The sequence below is a fragment of the Vicugna pacos genome, unplaced genomic scaffold (genome assembly GCF_048564905.1).
Source record: "Vicugna pacos unplaced genomic scaffold, VicPac4 SAC-SAT, whole genome shotgun sequence".
NCBI classification, from domain to species: Eukaryota; Metazoa; Chordata; class Mammalia; order Artiodactyla; family Camelidae; genus Vicugna; species Vicugna pacos.
In genome coordinates this window covers 7,726,677-7,747,948 of record NW_027328721.1, presented here as the reverse complement: position 1 = coordinate 7,747,948, position 21,272 = coordinate 7,726,677, and positions in this window count along the sequence as shown.

Genomic DNA, 21,272 nt, shown 5'->3' with positions numbered 1-21,272 from the left:
GGAGTTGTCTCTCGAGCTCCCCCACGCACTGACAATGTTTCCAGAATCCTGAGCTTGTGGAGGTTCCACCAACGGTCGGCAGCGCGTGGGTTCTAACGGAAAGCCTAAGCTCGCCTCCACTGAGGGTTTTCCTAATGTGTCTGTGCCAGGGAATGCTAGGGGGGTTTGCAGGAAGTCCCAGGGACAGAGGCTGCCTCCCCAAGGTCAGGGAAGTTATTTCTCGGACTTCCCCGAGCAGGGAACACCTGTGATTGAATAGAGCTGCGTGGAGTTGTCTCTCGAGCTCCCCCACGCACTGACAATGGTTCCGGAATCCTGAGCGTGGGGAGGTTCCACCAACGGTCGGTAGCGCGTGGGTTCTAACGGAATGCCTAAGCTCGTCTCCCCTGAGAGTTTTCCTAATGTCTCTGTTCCAGGGAATGCTAGGGGGGTTTGCAGGAAGTCCCAGGGACAGAGGCTGACTCCCCAAGGTCAGGGAAGGTATTTCTTGGACTTCCCCGAACAGGGAACACCTGTGACTGAAGAGAGCTGCGTGAAGTTGTCTCTCGAGCTCCCCCACACACTGACAACGGTTCCTGAATCCTGAGCGTGGGGAGGTTCCACCAACGGTCGTCAGCGCGTGCGTTCTAACGGAATGCCTAAGCTCGTCTCCCCTGAGGGTTTTCCTAATGTCTCTGTGCCAGGGAATGCTAGGGGGATTTGCAGGAAGTCCCAGTGACAGAGGCCGCCTCCCCAAGTTCAGGGAAGGTGTTTCTCGGACTTCCAAGAACAGGGAACACCTGTGACTGAAGAGAGCTGTGTGGAGTTGTCTCTCGAGCTCCCCGACGCACTGACAATGGTTCCGGAATCCTGAGAGTGGGGAGGTTCCACCACGGTCGGCAGCGCGTTGGTTCTAACGGAATGCCTAAGCTCGTCTCCCCTGAGGGTTTTCCTAATGTCTCTGTGCCAGGGAATGCTAGGGGGGTTTGCAGGAAGCCCTAGTGACAGAGGCTGATTCCCCAAGGTCAGGGAAGTTATTTCTCGGATTTCCGCGAACAGGGAACACCTGTGACTGAAGAGAGCTGCGTGGAGTTTTCTCTCAATCTCCCCACGCACGTACAATTGTTCCGGAACCTGAGCGTGTGGAGGTTGCAGCAACGGTCGGCAGCACGTGGGTTCTAAAGGAATGCCTAAGCTCGTCTCCCCTGAGGGTTTTCCTAATGTCTCTGTGCCAGGGAATGCTAGGGGGGTTTGCAGGAAGTCCCAGAGGCAGAGGCTGCCTCCCCACGTTCAGGGAAATTCTTTCTCGGACTTCCCCGAATAGGGAACACCTGTGACTGAAGAGAGCTGCGTGGAGTTGTCTCTCGAGCTCCCCGACACACTGATAATGGTTCCGCAATCCTGAGCGTGGGGAGGTTCCACCAACGGTCGGCAGCGAGTGGGTTCTAACGGAATGCCTTAGTTCGTCTCCCCTGAGTTTTTTCCTAATGTCTCTGTGCCAGGGAATGCTAGGGTTTTGCAGGAAATCCCAGTGACAGAGGCTGCCTCCAAAAGGTCAGGGAAGGTATTTCTTGGACTTCCCCGGACAGGGAACTCCTGTGACTGAAGAGAGCTACGTGGAGTTGTCTCTCGAACTCCCACGCACTGACAATGTTTCCGGAATCCTGAGCATGTGGAGGTTGCACCAACGGTCGGCAGCACGTGGGTTCTAACGGAATGCCTAAGCTCGTCTCCCCTGAGGGTTTTCCTAATGTCTCTGTACCAGGGAATGCTAGGGGGGTTTGCAGGAAATCCCAGTAACAGAGGCTGCCTCCCCAAGTTCAGGGAAGTTATTTCTCGGACTTCCCCGAAGAGGGAACACCTGTGACTGAAGAGAGCTGCGTGGAGTTGTCAAAAGACCTCCCCCACGCTCTGACAATGTTTCCGGAATCCTGAGCGTGGGGAGGTTCCACCAACGGTCGGCAGCGCGTGGGTTGTAACGGAATGCCTAAGCTCGTCTCCCCTGAGGGTTTTCCTAATGTCTCTGTGCCAAGGAATGCTAGGGGCGTTTGCAGGAATTCCCAGGGACAGAGGCTGCCTCCCCAAGGTCAGGGAAGGTATTTCTCTGACTTCCCCGAACAGGGAACACCTGTGACTGGAGAGAGCTGCGTGGAGTTGTCTCTCGAGCTCCCCCACGCACTGACAATGGTTCTGGAATCCTGAGCGAGGGGAGGTTCCACCAACGGTCGGCAGCGCGTGGGTTCTCACTGAATGCCTAAGCTCGTCTCCCCTGAGGATTTTCCTAATGTCTCTGTGTCAGGGAATATTAGGGGGGTTTGCAGGAATTCCCAGGGACAGAGGCTGCCTCCCCAAATCAGGGAAGGAATTTCTCGGAATTCCCCGAACAGGGAACACCTGTGACTGAAGAGAGCTGCGTGGAGTTGTCTCTCGAGCTCCCCCCGCACTGACAACGGTTCCGGAATCCTGAGCGTGGGGAGGTTCCACCAACGGTCGGCAGCGCGTGGGTTCTAATGGAATGCCTAAACTCGTCTCCCCTGAGGGTTTTCCTAATGTCTCTATGCCAGGGAATGCTAGGGGGGTTTGCAGGAAGACCCAGGGACAGAGGCGGCCTCCCCAAGGTCAGGGAAGGTGTTTCTCGGACTTCCCCGAACAGGGAACACCTGTGACTGAAGAGAGATGCGTGGAGTTGTCTCTCGAGCTCCCCCACGCACTGACAATGGTTCCGGAATCCTGAGCGTGGGGAGGTTCCAGCAACGGTCGGCAGCGCGTGGGTTTTTACGGAATGCCTAAGCTCGTCACCCTTGAGTGTTTTCCTAATGTCTCTTTGCTAGGGAATGCTAGGGGGGTTTGCAGGAAGTCCCAGTGACAGAGGATGCATCCTAAAGTTCAGGGAAGTTATTTCTCGGACTTCCCCGAAGACGGAACACCTGTGACTGAAGAGAGCTGCGTGGAGTTGTCTCTCGAGCTCCCCCTTGCACTGACAATGTTTCCGGAATCCTGAGACTGGGGAGGTTCCACCAACGGTCGGCAGCGCGTGGGTTCTAACGGAATGCCTAAGCTCGTCTCCCCTGAGGTTTTCCTAATGTCTCTGTGCCAGGGAATGCTAGGGGGGTTTGCAGGAAATCCCAGTGACAGAGGCTGCCTCCCAAAGTTCAGGGAAGGTATTTCTCGGACTTCTCCGAAAAGGGAACACCTGTGACTGAAGAGAGCTGCGTGGAGTTGTCTCTCGAGCTCCCCCACGCCCTGACAATGGTTCCGGAATCCTGAGCGTGGGGAGGTTCCAACAACGGTCGTCAGCGCGTGGGTTCTAAAGGAATGCATAAGTTCGTCTCCCCTGAGGATTTTCCTAATGTCTCTGTGCCAGGCAATGCTAGGGGGGTTTGCAGGTAGTCCCAGGGACAGAGGCTGCCTCCCCAAGGTCAGGGAAGTTATTTCTCGGACTTCCGTGAACAAGGAACTCCTGTGACTGAATAGAGCTCCGTGGAGTTGTCTCTCGAGCTCCCCCTTGCACTGACAATGTTTCCGGAATCCTGAGCTTGGGGAGGTTACACCAACGGTCGGCAGTGCGTGGGTTCTAACGGAATGCCTAAGCTCGTCATCCCTGAGGGTTTTTCTAATGTCTCTGTGCCAGGGAATGCTATGGGGGTTTGCAGGAAGTCCCAGGGACAGAGGCTGCCTCCCCAAGATCACGGAAGTTATTTCTCGAACTTCCCCGACGAGGGAACACCTGTGACTGAAGAGAGTTGCGTGGAGTTGTCTTTCGAGCTCCCCCACGCACTGGCAATGTTTGAGAAATCCTGAGCGTGGGTAGGTTCCACCAACGGGCGGCAGCGCGTGGGTTCTAACGGAATGCTTAAGCTCGTCTCCCCTGAGGTTTTTCCTAATGTCTCTGTGCCAGGGAATGCTAGGGGGGTTTGCAGGAAGTCCCAGGGACAGAGGCTGCCTCCCCAAGGTCAGGGAAGGAATTTCTCGGACTTCCCCGAACAGGGAACACCTGTGACTGAAGAGAGCTGCGTTGAGTTTTCTCTCGAGCTCCCCCACGCACTGACAATGGTTCCGGAATCCTGAGCGTGGGGAGGTTCCACCAACGGTCGGCAGGGCTTGGGTTCTAACAGAATGCCTAAGCTCGTCTCCCCTGAGGGTTTTCCTAATGTCTCTGTGCCAGGGAATGCTAGGGGGGTTTGCAGGAAGTCCCAGGAACAGAGGCTGCTTCCCCAAGGTCATGGAAGGTATTTCTCGGACTTCTCCGAATAGGGAACACCTGAGACTGAAGAGAGCTGCGTGGAGTTGTCTCTCGAGCTTCCCCACGCACTGACAATGGTTCCGGAATCCTGAGCTTGGGGAGGTTCCACCAACGGTCGGCTGCGCGTGGGTTCTAACGGAATGCCTAAGCTCGTCTCCCCTGATTGTTTTCCTAATGTCTCTGTGCCAGGGAATGCAAGGGGATTTTGCAGGAAGTCCCAGAGGCAGAGGCTGCCTCCCCAAGGTCACGGAATGTATTTCTCGGACTTCCCCGTGCAGGGAACACCTGTGACTGAAGAGAGCTGCGTGGAGTTGTCTCTCGAGCTAGCCACGCACTGACAATGCTTCCGGAATCTTGAGCGTGGGGAGGTTCCACCAACGGTCGACAGTGCGTGGTTTCTAACAAAATGCCTAAGCTCGTCTCCCCTGAGGGTTTTCCTAATGTCTCTGTGCCAGGGAATGCTAGGGGGTTTGCAGGAAATCCCAGTGACAGAGGCTGCCTCCCCAAGTGCAGGGAAGTTATTTCTCGGACTTCCCCGAACAGGGAACACCTGTGACTGAAGAGAGCTGCGTGGAGTTGTCTCTCGAGCTCCCCACGCACTGACGATGTTTCCGGAATCCTGAGCGTGGGGAGGTTCCACCAACGGTCGGCAGCACGTGGGTTCTAACGGAATGCCTAAGCTCGTCTCCCCTGAGGGTTTTCCTAATGTCTCTGTGCCAGGGAATGCTAGGGTTTTGCAGGAAATCCCAGTGACAGAGGCTGCCCCCAAAAGGTTAGGGAAGGTATTTATCGGACTTCCCCGAACAGGGAACACCTGTGACTGAAGAGAGCTGCGTGGAGTTGTCTCTCGAGCTCCCCCACGCACTGACAATGGTTTCGGAATCCTGAGCGTTGGGAGGTTCCACCAACGGTCGGCCGCGCGTGGGTTCTAACGGAATGCCTAAGCTCGTCTCCCCTGAGGGTTTTCCTAATGTCTCTGTGCCAGGGAATGCTAGGGGTGTTTGCAGGAAGCTCTAGTGACAGAGGCTGCCTCCCCAAGGTCAGGGAATTTATTTCTCGGACTTCCCCGAACAGGGAACCCCTGTGACTGAAGAGAGCTGCGTCTAGTTGTCTCTCGAACTCCCACGCACTGACAATGTTTCCGGAATCCTGAGCATGTGGAGGTTGCACCAACTGTCGGCAGCGCGTGGGTTCTAACGGATTGCCTAAGCTCGTCTCCCCTGAGGGTTTTCCTAATGTCTCTGTGCCAGGGAATGCTAGGGGGGTTTGCAGGAAGTCCCAGTGACAGAGGCTGCCTCCCAAAGTTCAGGGAAGGTATTTCTCGGACTTCCCCGAACAGGGAACACCTGTGACTGAAGAGAGCTGCGTGGAGTTGTCTCTCGAGCTCCCCCACGCCCTGAAAATGATTCCGGAATCCTGAGCGTGGGGAGGTTACACCAACGGTCGGCAGCGCGTGGGTTCTAAAGGAATGCCTAAGCTCGTCTCCCATGATGGTTTTCCTAATGTCTCTGTGCCAGGGAATGCCAGGGGGGTTTGCAGGAAGTCCCAGTGACAGAGGCTGCCTCCCCAAGTTCAGGGAATGTATTTCTCGGACTTCCCCGAACAGGGAACACCTGTGACTGAAGACAGCTGCGTGGAGTTGTCTCTCGAGCTCCCCGACGCACTGACAATGGTTCTGGAATCCTGAGGGTGGGGAGGTTCCACCAACGGTCGGCAGCGAGTGGGTTCTAACGGAATGCCTATGCTCGTCTCCCTTGAGGGCTTTCCTAATGTCTCAGTGCCAGGGAATGCTACGGGGTTTGCAGGAAATCCCAGTGACAGAGGCTGCCTCCCCAAATTCAGGGAAGGTATTTCTCGGACTTCCCCGAACAGGGAACACCTGTGACTGAAGACAGCTGCGTGGAGTTGTCTCTCGAGCTCCCCGACGCACTGACAATGGTTCTGGAATCCTGAGGGTGGGGAGGTTCCACCAACGGTCGGCAGCGAGTGGGTTCTAACGGAATGCCTAAGCTCGTCTCCCTTGAGGGTTTTCCTAATGTCTTTGTGCCAGGGAATGCTAGGGTTTTGCAGGAAATCCCAGTGACAGAGGCTGCCTCCCCACGTTCAGGGAAATTATTTCTCGGACTTCCCCGAACAGGGAACCCCTGTGACTGAAGAGAGCTGCGTGGAGTTGTCTCTCGAGCTCCCCGACACACTGATAATGGTTCCGGAATCCTGAGCGTGGGGAGGTTCCACCAACGGTCGGCAGCAAGTGGGTTCTAACGGAATGCCTTAGTTCGTCTCCCCTGAGTGTTTTCCTAATGTCTCTGTGCCAGGGAATGCTAGGGATTTGCAGGAAATCCCAGTGACAGAGGCTGCCTCCAAAAGGTCACGGAAGGTATTTCTCGGACTTCCCCGGACAGGGAACACCTGTGACTGAAGAGAGCTGCGTGGATTTGTCTCTCGAGCTCCCCCACGCACTGACAATGTTTCCGGAAACCTGTGCGTGGGTAGGTTCCACCAACGTTCGGCAGCGCGTGGGTTCAAACGGAATGCCTAAGCTCATCTCCCCTGAGGGTTTTCCTAATGTCTCTGTGCCAGGGAATGCTAGGGGGGTTTGCAGGAAGTCCCAGGGACAGAGGCTTTGACCCCAAGGTCAGGGACGGTATTTCTCGGACTTCCCCGAACAGGGAACACCTGTGACTGAAGAGAGATGCGTGGAGTTGTCTCTCGAGCTCCCTCACGCACTGACAATGTTTCCGGAATCCTGAGCGTGGGGAGGTTCCACCAACGGTCGGCAGCGCGTGGGTTCTAACGGAATGCCTAAGCTCGTCTCCCCTGAGGGTTTTCCTAATGTCTCTGTGCCAAGGAATGCTAGGGGCGTTTGCAGGAATTCCCAGGGACAGAGGCTGCCTCCCCAAGGTCAGGGAAGGTATTTCTCGGACTTCCCCGAACAGGGAACACCTGTGACTGGAGAGAGCTGCGTGGAGTTGTCTCTCGAGCTCCCCCACGCACTGACAATGGTTCTGGAATCCTGAGCGAGGGGAGGTTCCACCAACGGTCGGCAGCGCGTGGGTTCTCACTGAATGCCTTAGCTCGTCTCCCCTGAGGATTTTCCTAATGTCTCTGTGCCAGGGAATATTAGGGGGGTTTGCAGGAATTCCCAGGGACAGAGGCTGCCTCCCCAAATCAGGGAAGGAATTTCTCGGAATTCCCCGAACAGGGAACACCTGTGACTGAAGAGAGCTGCGTGGAGTTGTCTCTCGAGCTCCCCCACGCACTGACAATGTTTCCGGAATCCTGAGCGTGGGGAGGTTCCAGCAACGGTCGGCAGCGCGTGGGTTTTTACGGAATGCCTAAGCTCGTCACCCTTGAGGGTTTTCCTAATGTCTCTTTGCTAGGGAATGCTAGGGGGGTTTGCAGGAAGTCCCAGTGACAGAGGATGCATCCTAAAGTTCAGGGAAGTTATTTCTCGGACTTCCCCGAAGACGGAACACCTGTGACTGAAGAGAGCTGCGTGGAGTTGTCTCTCGAGCTCCCCCTTGCACTGACAATGTTTCCGGAATCCTGAGAGTGGGGAGGTTCCACCAACGGTCGGCAGCGCGTGGGTTCTAACGGAATGCCTAAGCTCGTCTCCCCTGAGGTTTTCCTAATGTCTCTGTGCCAGGGAATGCTAGGGGGGTTTGCAGGAAATCCCAGTGACAGAGGCTGCCTCCCAAAGTTCAGGGAAGGTATTTCTCGGACTTCTCCGAAAAGGGAACACCTGTGACTGAAGAGAGCTGCGTGGAGTTGTCTCTCGAGCTCCCCCACGCCCTGACAATGGTTCCGGAATCCTGAGCGTGGGGAGGTTCCAACAACGGTCGTCAGCGCGTGGGTTCTAAAGGAATGCATAAGTTCGTCTCCCCTGAGGGTTTTCCTAATGTCTCTGTGCCAGGGAATGCTAGGGGGGTTTGCAGGTAGTCCCAGGGACAGAGGCTGCCTCCCCAAGGTCAGGGAAGTTATTTCTCGGACTTCCGTGAACAAGGAACTCCTGTGACTGAATAGAGCTGCGTGGAGTTGTCTCTCGAGCTCCCCACGCACTGACAATGTTTCCGGAATCCTGAGCGTGGGGAGGTTCCACCAACGGTCGGCAGCGCGTGGGTTCTAACGGAATGCCTAAGCTCGTCATCCCTGAGGGTTTTCCTAATGTCTCTGTGCCAGGGAATGCTATGGGGTTTTGTAGGAAGTGCCAGTGACATAGGCTGCCTCCCCAAGTTCAGGGAAGGTATTTCTCGGACTTCCCCGAACAGGGAACACCTGTGACTGAAGAGAGCTGCGTGGAGTTTTCTCTAGAGCTCCCCGACGCACTGACAATGGTTCCGGAATCCTGAGCGTGGGGAGGTTCCACCAATGGTCGTCAGCGAGTGGGTTCTAACGGAATGCCTAAGTTCGTCTCCCCTGAGGGTTTTCCTAATGTCTTTGTGCCAGGGTATGCTAGGCGGTTTGCAGGAAGTCCCAGAGGCTGAGGCTGCCTCCCCAAGGTCAGGGAATTTATTTCTCGGACTTCCCCGAACAGGTAACTCCTGTGACTGAATAGAGCTGCGTGGAGTTGTCTCTCAAGCTCCCCACGCACTGACAATGTTTCCGGAATCCTAAGCGTGGGGAGGTTCCACCAACGGTCGGCAGCGCGTGGGTTCTAACGGAATGCCTTATCTCGTCTAACCTGAGGGTTTTCCTAATGTCTCTTTGCCAGGGAATGCTATGGGGGTTTGCAGGAAGTCCCAGGGACAGAGGCTGCCTCCCCAAAATCAGGGAAGTTATTTCTCGGACTTCCCCGGCGAGGGAACACCTGTGACTGAAGAGAGCTGCGTGGAGTTGTCTTTCGAGCTCCCCCTCGCACTGACAATGTTTGAGGAATCCTGAGCTTGGGTAGGTTCCACCAACGGGCGGCAGCGCGTGGGTTCTAACGGATGCCTAAGCTCGTCTCCCCTGAGGTTTTTCCTAATGTCTCTGTGCCAGGGAATGCTAGGGGGGTTTGCAGGAAGTCCCAGGGACAGAGGCTGCCTCCCCAAGGTCAGGGAAGGAATTTCTCGGACTTCCCCGAACAGGGAACACCTGTGACTGAAGAGAGCTGCGTTGAGTTTTCTCTCGAGCTCCCCCACGCACTGACAATGGTTCCGGAATCCTGAGCGTGGCGAGGTTCCACCTACGGTCGGCAGGGCTTGGGTTCTAACAGAATGCCTAAGCTCGTCTCCCCTGAGGGTTTTCCTAATGTCTCTGTGCCAGGGAATGCTAGGGGGGTTTGCAGGAAGTCCCAGGAACAGAGGCTGCTTCCCCAAGGTCATGGAAGGTATTTCTCGGACTTCTCCGAATAGGGAACACCTGTGACTGAAGAGAGCTGCGTGGAGTTGTCTCTCGAACTCCCACGCCCTGAAAATGATTCCGGAATCTTGAGCATGTGGAGGTTACACCAACGGTCGGCAGCGCGTGGGTTCTAAAGGAATGCCTAAGCTCGTCTCCCATGATGGTTTTCCTAATGTCTCTGTGCCAGGGAATGCCAGGGGGGTTTGCAGGAAGTCCCAGTGACAGAGGCTGCCTCCCCAAGGTCAGGGAAAGTATTTCTCGGACTTCCCCCGACAGGGAACACCTGTGACTGGAGAAAGCTGTGTGGAGTTGTCTCTCGAGCTCCCCCACGCACTGACAATGGTTCCGGAATCCTGAGCGTGGGGAGGTTCCACCAACGGTCGGCAGCGCGTGGGTTCTAACGGAATGCCTAAGCTCGTCTCCCCTGAGTGTTTTCCTAATATCTCTGTGCCAGGGAATGCTAGGCGGTTTACAGGAAGTCCCAGAGGCAGAGGCTGCCTCCCCAAGGTCAGGGAAGTTATTTCTCGGACTTCCGTGAACAAGGAACTCCTGTGACTGAATAGAGCTGCGTGGAGTTGTCTCTCGAGCTCCCCACGCACTGACAATGTTTCCGGAATCCTGAGCCTGGGGAGGTTCCCCCAACGGTCGGCAGCGCGTGGGTTCTAACGGAATGCCTAAGCTCGTCTCCCTTGAGGGTTTTCCTAATGTCTTTGTGCCAGGGAATGCTAGGGTTTTGCAGGAAATCCCAGTGACAGAGGCTGCCTCCAAAAGGCAAGGGAAGGTATTTCTCGGACTTCCCCGAACAGGGAACCCCTGTGACTGAAGAGAGCTGCGTGGAGTTGTCTCTCGAACTCCCACGCACTGACAATGTTTCCGGAATCCTGAGCATGTGGAGGTTGCACCAACGGTCGGCAGCGCGTGGGTTCTATCGGAATGCCTAAGCTCGTCTCCCCTGAATGTTTTCCTAATGTCTCTGTGCCAGGGAATGCTAGGGGGGTTTGCAGGAAGTCCCAGTGACAGAGGCTGCCTCCCCAAGGTCAGGGAAGTTATTTCTCGGACTTCCCCGAACAGGGAACACCTGTGACTGAAGAGAGCTGCGTGGAGTTGTCACTTCAACTCCCCCACGCACTGACAATGTTTCCGGAATCCTGAGCGTGGGGAGATTCCACCAACGGTCGACAGCGCGTGGGTTCTAGCGGAATGCCTAAGCTCATCTCCCCTGAGGGTTTTCCTAATGTCTCTGTGCCAGGGAATGTTATGGGATTTTGCAGGAAGTCCCAGAGGCAGAGGCTGCCTCCCCAAGGTAAGGGAATGTATTTCTCGGACTTCCCCGAGCAGGGAACACCTGTGACTGAAGAGAGCTGCGTGGAGTTGTCTCTCGAGCTCCCCACGCACTGACAATGCTTCCGGAATCTTGAGCGTGGGGAGGTTCCACCAACGGTCGGCAGTGCGTTGTTTCTAACTGAATGCCTAAGCTCGTCTCCCCTGAGGGTTTTCCTAATCTCTCAGTGCCAGGGAATGCTAGGGGGTTTGCAGGAAATCCCAGTGACAGAGGCGGCCTCCCCAAGTTCAGGGAAGGTATTTCTCGGACTTCCCCGAACAGGAAACACCTGTGACTGAAGACAGGTGCGTGGAGTTGTCTCTCGAGCTCCCCACGCACTGACAATGCTTCCGGAATCTTGAGCGTGGGGAGGTTCCACCAACGGTTGGCAGTGCGTTGGTTCTAACGGAATGCCTAAGCTCGTCTCCCCTGAGGGTTTTCCTAATGTCTCTGTGCCAGGGAATGCTAGGGGGGGTTGCAGGAATTCCTAGTGAAAGAGGTTGCCTCCCCAAGGTCAGGGAAGTTACTTCTCGGACTTCTACGGACAGGGAACATCTGTGACTGAAGAGAGCTGCGTGGAGTTGTCTCTTGAGCTCCCCCACGCACTGACAATGTTTCCGGAATCCTGAGCGTGGGGAGGTTCCACCAACGGTCGGCAGCGCGTGGGTTCTAACGGAATGCCTAAGTTCCTCTCCCCTGAGTGTTTTCCTAATGTCTCTGTGCCAGGGAATGTTAGGGGGGTTTGCAGGAATTTCCAGAGGCAGAGGCTGCCTCCCCAAGATCAGGGAAGGTTTTTCTCGGACTTCCCCGAACAGGGAACTCCTGTGACTGAAGAGAACTGCGCGGAGTTGTCTCTCGAGCTCCCCACGCACCTACAATGTTTCCGGAATCCTGAGAGTGGGGAGGTTCCACCAACGGTCGGCAGCGCGTGGGTTCTAACGGAATGCCTATTCTCGTCTCCCCTGAGGGTTTTCCTAATGTCTCTGTGCCAGGGAATGCTATGGGGTTTTGTATGAAGTCCCAGTGACATAGGCTGCCTCCCCAAGTTCAGGGAAGGTATTTCTCGGACTTCCCCGAACAGGGAACACCTGTGACTGAAGAGAGCTGCGTGGAGTTTTCTCTAGAGCTCCCCGACGCACTGACAATGGTTCCGGAATCCTGAGCGTGGGGAGGTTCCACCAACGGTCGTCAGCGAGTGGGTTCTAACGGAATGCCTAAGTTCGTCTCCCCTGAGGGTTTTCCTAATGTCTCTGTGCCAGGGTATGCTAGGCGGTTTGCAGGAAGTCCCAGAGGCTGAGGCTGCCTCCCCAATGTCAGGGAATTTATTTCTCGGACTTCCCCGAACAGGTAACTCCTGTGACTGAATAGAGCTGCGTGGAGTTGTCTCTCAAGCTCCCCACGCACTGACAATGTTTCCGGAATCCTCAGCGTGGGGAGGTTCCACCAACGGTCGGCAGCGCGTGGGTTCTAACGGAATGCCTTATCTCGTCTAACCTGAGGATTTTCCTAATGTCTCTTTGCCAGGGAATGCTATGGGGGTTTGCAGGAAGTCCCAGGGACAGAGGCTGCCTCCCCAAAATCAGGGAAGTTATTTCTCGGACTTCCCCGACGAGGGAACACCTGTGACTGAAGAGAGCTGCGTGGAGTTATCTTTCGAGCTCCCCCACGCACTGACAATGGTTCCGGAATCCTGAGCGTGGGGAGGTTCCACCAACGGTCGGCAGCGTGCGGGTTCTAACGGAATGCCTAAGCTCGTCTCCCCTGAGGGTTTTCCTAATGTCTCTGTGCCAGGGAATGCTAGGGGTGTTTGCAGGAAATCCCAGGGTCAGAGGCTGCCTCCCCAAGGTCAAGGAAGGAATTTCTCGGACTTCCCCGAAGAGGGAACACCTGTGACTGAAGAGAGCTGCGTGGAGTTGTCTCTCGAGCTCCCCCACGCACTGACAATGATTCCGGAATCCTGAGCGTGGGGAGGTTCCACCAACGGTCGGCAGCGCGTGGTTTCTAACGGAATGCCCAAGCTCATCTCCCCGGAGGGTTTTCCTAATGTCTCTGCGCCAGGGAATGCTATGGGGGTTTGCAGAAAGTCCCAGGGACAGAGGCTGATTCCCCAAGGTCAGGGAAGTAATTTCTCGGACTTCCCCGAAGAGGGAACACCTGTGACTGAAGAGAGCTGCGTGGAGTTGTCTCTCGAGCTCCCCCACGCACTGACAATGTTTGCGGAATCCTGAGCGTGGGTAGGTTCCACCAACGGGCGGCAGCGCGTGGGTTCTAACGGAATGCCTAAGCTCGCCTCCCCTGAGGGTTTTCCTAATGTCTCTGTGCCAGGGAATGCTAGGTGGTTTGCAGGAATTCCCAGAGGCAGGGGCTGCTCCCCAAGTTCATGGAAGGTATTTCTCGGACTTCCACGTGCAGGGAACACCTGTGACTGAAGAGAGCTGCGTGGAGTTGTCTCTCGAGCTCCCCCACACACTGACAATGGTTCCAGAATCCTGAGCGTGGGGAGGTTCCACCAACGGTCGGCAGCGCGTGGGTTCTAACGGAATGCCTAAGCTCGTCTCCCCTGAGGGTTTTCCTAATGTCTCTGTGCCAGGGAATGCTAGGGGTGTTTGCAGGAAGTCCCAGGGACAGAGGCTGCCTCCACAAGCTCAGGGAAGGTATTTCTTCGACTTCCCCGAACAGGGAACACCTGTGACTGAAGAGAGCTGCAAGGAGTTGTCTCTCGTGTTCCCCCACACACACACAATGGATCCGGAATCCTGAGCGTGGGGAGGTTCCACCAACGGGCGGCAGCGCGTGGGTTCTAACGGAATGCCTAAGCTCGCCTCCCCTGAGGGTTTTCCTAATGTCTCTGTGCCAGGGAATGCTAGGTGGTTTGCAGGAAGTCCCAGAGGCTGAGGCTGCTCCCCAAGGTCATGGAAGGTATTTCTCGGACTTCCACGTGCAGGGAACACCTGTGACTGAAGAGAGCTGCGTGGAGTTGTCTCTCGAGCTCCCCCACGCACTGACAATGGTTCCGGAATCCTGAGCGTGGGGAGGTTCCACCAACGGTCGGCAGCGCGTGGGTTCGAACGGAATGCTTAAGCTCGTCTCCCGTGAGGGTTTTTCTAATGTCTCTGTGCCAGGGAATGCTAGGGGATTTTGCAGGGAGTCCCAGTGAAAGAGGAAGACTCCTCAAGGTCAGGGAATGTATTTCTCAGACTTCCCCGAGCAGGGATCACCTGTGACTTAAGCGAGCTGCGTGGAGTTGTCTCTCGAGTTCCCCACGCACTGACAATGTTTCCGGAATCCTGAGCGTGGGGAGGTTCCACCAACTGTCGGCAGCACGTGGGTTGTAACGGAATGCCTAAGCTCGTCTCCCCTGAGGGTTTTCCTAATGTCTCTGTGCTAGGGAATTCTAGGGGGGATTGCAGGAATTCCCAGGGACAGAGGCTGCCTACCCAAAATCAGGGAAGGTATTTCTCGGACTTCCCCGTACAGGGAACACCTGTGACTGAAGAGAGCTGCGTGGAGTTGTCTCTCGAGCTCCCCCACGCACTGACAATGGTTCCGGAATCCTGAGCGTGGGGAGGTTCCACCAACTGTCGGCAGCGCATGGGTCATAACGGAATGCCTAAGTTCGTCTCCCCTGAGTGTTTTCCTAATGTCTCTGTGCCAGGGAATGCTAGGGGGGTTTGCAGGAAATCCCAGAGGCAGAGGCTGCCTCCCCAAGATCAGGGAAGTTATTTCTCGGACTTCCCCGAACAGGGAACCCCTGTGACTGAAGAGAGCTGCGAGGAGTTGTCTCTCGAGCTCCCCACGCACCTACAATGTTTCCGGAATCCTGAGAGTGGGGAGGTTCCACCAACGGTCGGCAGCGCGTGGGTTCTAACGGAATGCCTAAGCTCGTCTCCCCTGAGGGTTTTCCTAATGTCTCTCTGCCAGGGAATGCTAGGGGGGTTTGCAGGAACCCCCAGGGACAGAGGCTACCTCCCCAAGTTCAGGGAAGTTATTTCTCAGACTTCCCCGTACAGGGAACACCTGTGACTGAAGGGAGCTGCGTGGAGTTGTCTCTCGAGCTCCCCCACGCACTGACAATGGATCCGGAATCTTGAGCGTGGGGAGGTTCCACCAACGGTCGGCAGCGCGTGGGTTCTAACGGAATGCCTATTCTCGTCTCCCCTGAGGGTTTTCCTAATGTCTCTGTGCCAGGCAATGCTAGGGGTGTTTACAGGAATCCCAGGGACAGAGGCTGCCTCCCCAAAATCAGGGAAGGTATTTCTCGGACTTCCCCGTACAGGGAACACCTGTGACTGAAGAGAGCTGCGTGGAGTTGTCTCTCGAGCTCCCCCACGCACTGACAATGGTTCCGGAATCCTGAGCGTGGGGAGGTTCCACCAACGGTCGGCAGCGCGTGGGTTCGAACGGAATGCTTAAGCTCGTCTCCCGTGAGGGTTTTTCTAATGTCTCTGTGCCAGGGAATGCTAGGGGATTTTGCAGGGAGTCCCAGTGAAAGAGGAAGACTCCTCAAGGTCAGGGAATGTATTTCTCAGACTTCCCCGAGCAGGGATCACCTGTGACTTAAGCGAGCTGCGTGGAGTTGTCTCTCGAGTTCCCCACGCACTGACAATGTTTCCGGAATCCTGAGCGTGGGGAGGTTCCACCAACTGTCGGCAGCACGTGGGTTGTAACGGAATGCCTAAGCTCGTCTCCCCTGAGGGTTTTCCTAATGTCTCTGTGCTAGGGAATTCTAGGGGGGATTGCAGGAATTCCCAGGGACAGAGGCTGCCTACCCAAAATCAGGGAAGGTATTTCTCGGACTTCCCCGTACAGGGAACACCTGTGACTGAAGAGAGCTGCGTGGAGTTGTCTCTCGAGCTCCCCCACGCACTGACAATGGTTCCGGAATCCTGAGCGTGGGGAGGTTCCACCAACTGTCGGCAGCGCATGGGTCATAACGGAATGCCTAAGTTCGTCTCCCCTGAGTGTTTTCCTAATGTCTCTGTGCCAGGGAATGCTAGGGGGGTTTGCAGGAAATCCCAGAGGCAGAGGCTGCCTCCCCAAGATCAGGGAAGTTATTTCTCGGACTTCCCCGAACAGGGAACCCCTGTGACTGAAGAGAGCTGCGAGGAGTTGTCTCTCGAGCTCCCCACGCACCTACAATGTTTCCGGAATCCTGAGAGTGGGGAGGTTCCACCAACGGTCGGCAGCGCGTGGGTTCTAACGGAATGCCTAAGCTCGTCTCCCCTGAGGGTTTTCCTAATGTCTCTCTGCCAGGGAATGCTAGGGGGGTTTGCAGGAACCCCCAGGGACAGAGGCTACCTCCCCAAGTTCAGGGAAGTTATTTCTCAGACTTCCCCGTACAGGGAACACCTGTGACTGAAGGGAGCTGCGTGGAGTTGTCTCTCGAGCTCCCCCACGCACTGACAATGGATCCGGAATCTTGAGCGTGGGGAGGTTCCACCAACGGTCGGCAGCGCGTGGGTTCTAACGGAATGCCTATTCTCGTCTCCCCTGAGGGTTTTCCTAATGTCTCTGTGCCAGGCAATGCTAGGGGTGTTTACAGGAATCCCAGGGACAGAGGCTGCCTCCCCAAAATCAGGGAAGGTATTTCTCGGACTTCCCCGTACAGGGAACACCTGTGACTGAAGAGAGCTGCGTGGAGTTGTCTCTCGAGCTCCCCCACGCACTGACAATTGTTCCGGAATCCTGAGCGTGGGGAGGTTCCACCAACGGTCGGCAGCGCGTGGGTTCTAACGGAGAGCCAAAGCTCGCCTCTCCTGAGGGTTGTCCTAATGTCTCTGTGCCAGGGAATTCTAGGGGATTTGCAGGAAGTCCCAGAGGCAGAGGCTGCTCACCAAGGTCTTGGAAGGTATTTCTCGGACTTCCCCGTACAGGGAACACCTGTGACTGAAGAGAGCTGCGTGGAGTTGTCTCTCGAGCTCCCCCACGCACTGGCAATGGTTCCGGAATCCTGAGCGTGGGGAGGTTCCACCAACGGTCGGCAGCGCGTGGGTTGTAACGGAATGCCTAAGCTCGTCTCCCCTGAGGGTTTTCCTAATGTCTCTGTGCCAGGGAATGCTAGGGGGGTTTGCAGGAAGTCCCAGTGACACAGGCCGCCTCCCCAAGTTCAGGGAAGGTGTTTCTCGGACTTCCAAGAACAGGGAACACCTGTGACTGAAGAGAGCTGTGTGGAGTTGTCTCTCGAGCTCCCCCACGCACTGACAATGCTTCCGGAATCCTGAGCGTGGGGAGGTTCCACCAACTGTCGGCAGCGCGTGGGTTCTAACGGAATGCCTAAGCTCGTCTCCCCTGAGGGTTTTCCTAATGTCTCTGTGCCAGGGAATGCTAGGGGGGTTTGCAGGAAGTCCCAGGGACAGAGGCTGCCTCCCCAAGGTCAGGGACGGTAATTCTCGGACTTCGCCTGACAGGGAACACCTGTGAATGAAGAAGATGCGTGGAGTTGTCTCTCGAGGTCCCCCACGCACTGACAATGGTACCGGAATCCTGAGCGTGGGGAGGTTCCACCAACGGTCGGCAGCGCGTGGGTTCTAACGGAATGCCTAAGCTCATCTCCCCTGAGGGTTTTCCTATTGTCTCTGTGCCAGGGAATGCTAGGGGGGTTTGCAGGAAGTCCCAGGGAAAGAGGCTGCCTCCCCAAGTAAAGGGAAGTTATTTCTCGGACTTCCCCGAACAGGGAACTCCTGTGACTGAAGAGAGCTGCGTGGAGTTGTCTCTCGAGCTCCCCCACGCACTGACAATGGTTCCGGAATCCTGGGGGTGGGGAGGTTCCACCAACGGTCGGCAGCGCGTGGGTTCTAACGGAATGCCTAAGCTCGTCTCCCCTGAGGGTTTTCCAAATGTCTCTGTGCCAGGGAATGCTAGGGGGGTTTGCAGGAAGTCCCAGTGACAGAGGCTGCCACCCCAAGGACAGGGACGATATTTCTCGGACTTCCCCGAACAGGGAACACCTGTGAATAAAGAGAGCTGCGTGGAGTTGTCTCTCGAGCTCCCCCACGCACTGACAATGTTTCTGGAATCCTGAGCGTGGGGAGGTTCCACCAACGGTCGGCACCGCGTGGGTTCTAACGGAAAGCCTAAGCTCATCTCCACTGAGGGTTTTCCTAATGTCTCTGTGCCAGGGAATGCTAGGGGGGTTTGCAGGAAGTCCCAGGGACAGAGGCTGCGTTCCCAACGTCAGGGAAGGTATTTCTTGGACTTCCCCGAACAGGGAACACCTGTGACTGAAGAGAGCTGCGTGGAGTTGTCTCTCGAGCTCCCCCACGCACGGACAATGTTTCCGGAACCCTGAGAGATGGGAGGTTCCACCAACGGTCGGCAGCGCGTGAGTTCTAACGGAATTCTTAAGCTCGTCTCCCCTGAGGGTTTTCCTAAAGTCTCTGTGCCAGGGAATGCTAGGGGGGTTTGCAGGAAGTCCCAGGGACCGAGGCTGCCTCCCCAAGATCAGGGAAGGTATTTCTCGGACTTCCCCGTACAGGGAACACCTGTGACTGAAGAGAGCTGCGTGGAGTTGTCTCTCGAGCTCCCCCACGCACTGACAATGGTTCCGGAATCCTGAGCGTGGGGAGGTTCCACCAACTGTCGGCAGCGCGTGGGTTCTAACGGAATGCCTAAGCTCGTCTCCCCTGAGGGTTTTCCTAATGTCTCTGTGCCAGGGAATGCTAGGGGGGTTTGCCGGAAGTCCCAGGGACAGAGGCTGCCTCCCCAAGGTCAGGGACGGTAATTCTCGGACTTCCCCGGACAGGGAACACCTGTGAATGAAGAAGATGCGTGGAGTTGTCTCTCGAGGTCCCCCACGCACTGAAAATGGTACCGGAATCCTGAGCGTGGGGAGGTTCCACCAACGGTCGGCAGCGCGTGGGTTCTAACGGAATGCCTAAGCTCGTCTCCCCTGAGGGTTTTCCTATTGTCTCTGTGCCAGGGAATGCTAGGGGATTTGCAGGAAGTCCCAGGGAAAGAGGCTGCCTCCCCAAGTAAAGGGAAGTTATTTCTCGGACTTCCCCGTACAGGGAACACCTGTGACTGAAGAGAGCTGCGTGGAGTTGTCTCTCGAGCTCCCCCACGCACTGACATTGGTTCCGGAATCCTGGGCGTGGGGAGGTTCCACCAACGGTCGGCAGCGCGTGGGTTCTAACGCAATGCCTAAGCTCGTCTTCCCTGAGGGTTTTCCTAATGTCTCTGTGCCAGGGAATGCTAGGGGGGTTTGCAGGAAGTCCCAGTGACAGAGGCTGCTTCCCCAAGGTCAGGGAAGTTATTTCTCGGACTTCCCCGAACAGGGAACACATGTGACTGAAGAGAGCTGCGTGGAGTTGTCTCTCGAGCTCCCCCACGTACTGACAATGGTTCCGGAATCCTGAGCGTGGGGAGGTTCCACCAACGGTCGGCAGCGCGTGGGTTCTAACAGAATGCCTAAGCTCGTCTCCCCTGAGGGTTTTCCTAATGTCTCTGTGCCAGGGAATGCCAGGGGTGTTTGCAGGAAGTTCCAGTGACAGAGGCTGCCTCCTCAAGGTCAGGGACGGTATTTCTCGGACTTCCCCGAACAGGGAACACCTGTGACTGAAGAGAGCTACGTGGAGTTGTCTCTCGAGCTCCCCCACGCACGGACAATGTTTCCGGAACCCTGAGAGATGGGAGGTTCCACCAACGGTCGGCAGCGCGTGAGTTCTAACGGAATTCTTAAGCTCGTCTCCCCTGAGGGTTTTCCTAAAGTCTCTGTGCCAGGGAAAGCTAGGGGAGTTTGCAGGAAGTCCCAGGGACCGAGGCTGCCTCCCCAAGATCAGGGAAGGTATTTCTCGGACTTCCCCGAACAGGGAACACCTGTGACTGAAGAGAGCTGCGTGGAGTTGTCTCTCGAACTCCCCCACGCACTTGACAACGGTTCCGGAATCCTGAGCGTGGGGAGGTTCCACCAACGGTCGGCAGCGCGTGGGTTCTAACGGAATGCCTAAGCTCATCTCCCCTTAGGGTTTTCCTAATGTCTCTCTGCCAGGGAATGCTAGGGGGGTTTGCAGGAACTCCCAGGGACAGAGGCTGCGTTCCCAAGGTCAGGGAAGTTACTTCTCGGACTTTTCCGAACAGGGAACACCTGTGTCTGAAGAGAGCTGCGTGGAGTTGTCTCTCGAGCTCCCCCACGCATTGACAATGGTTCCGGAATCCTGAGCGTGGGGAGGTTCCACCAACGGTCGGCAGCGTGTGGGTTCTAACGGAATGCCTAAGCTCGTCTCCCCTGAGGGTTTTCCTAATGTCTCTGTGCCAGGAAATGTTAGGGGGGTTTGCAGGAAGTCCCAGTGACAGAGGCTGCCTCTCCAACTTCAGGGCAGGTATTTCTCGGACTTCCCCGTACAGGGAACACCTGTGACTGAAGAGAGCTGCGTGGAGTTGTCTCTCGAGCTCCCCCACGCACTGACAATGGTTCCGGAATCCTGAGCGTGGGGAGGTTGCACCAAAGGTTGGCAGCGCTTGGGTTCTAACGGAATGCTTATGCTCATCTACCCTGAGGATTTTCCTAATGTCTCTGTGCCAGGGAATGCTAGGGGGGTTTGCAGGAAGTTCCAGGGACAGAGGCTGCCTCCCCAAGCTCAGGGAAGTTATTTCTCGGACTTCCCCGAACAGGGAACACCTGTGACTGAAGAGAGCTGCGTGGAGTTGTCTCTCGAGCTCCCCCACGCACTGACAACGTTTCCGGAATCCTGAGCGTGGGGAGGTTCCACCAACGGTCGGCAGCGCGTGGGTTCTAACGGAAAGCCTATGCTCATCTCCCCTGAGGGTTTTCCTAATGTCTCTGTGCCAGGGAATGCTATGGGGGTTTGCAGGAAGTCCCAGTGACAGAGGCTGCCTCCCCAAGTTCAGGGCAGGTATTTCTCGGACTTCCCCGAACAGGGAACACCTGTGACTGAAGAGAGCTGCGTGAAGTTGTCTCTCGAACTCCCCCACGCACTGACAATTGTTCCGGAATCCTGAGCGTGGGGAGGTTGCACCGACGGTCGGCAGCGCGTGGGTTGTAACGGAATGCCTAAGCTCGTCTCCCCTGAGGGTTTTCCTAATGTCTCTGTGCCAGGGAATGCAAGGGAGGATTGCAGGAAGTCACAGGGACAGAGGCTTCCTCCCCAAGTTCAGAGACGGTTTTTCTCGGACTTCCCCGAACAGGGAACACCTGTGACTGAAGAGAGCTGCGTGGAGTTGTCTCTCGAGCTCCCCCACGCACTGACAATGGTTCTGCAATCCTGAGCGTGGGGAGGTTCTACCACCGGTCGGCTGCTCGTGGGTTCTAATGGAATGCCTAAACTCGTCTCCCCTGAGGGTTTTCCTAATATCTCTGTGCCAGGGAATGCTAGGGGGGTTTGCAGGAAGTCCCAGGGACAGAGGCTGCCTCGCCAAGGTCAGGGACGGTGTTTCTTGGACTTCCCCGAA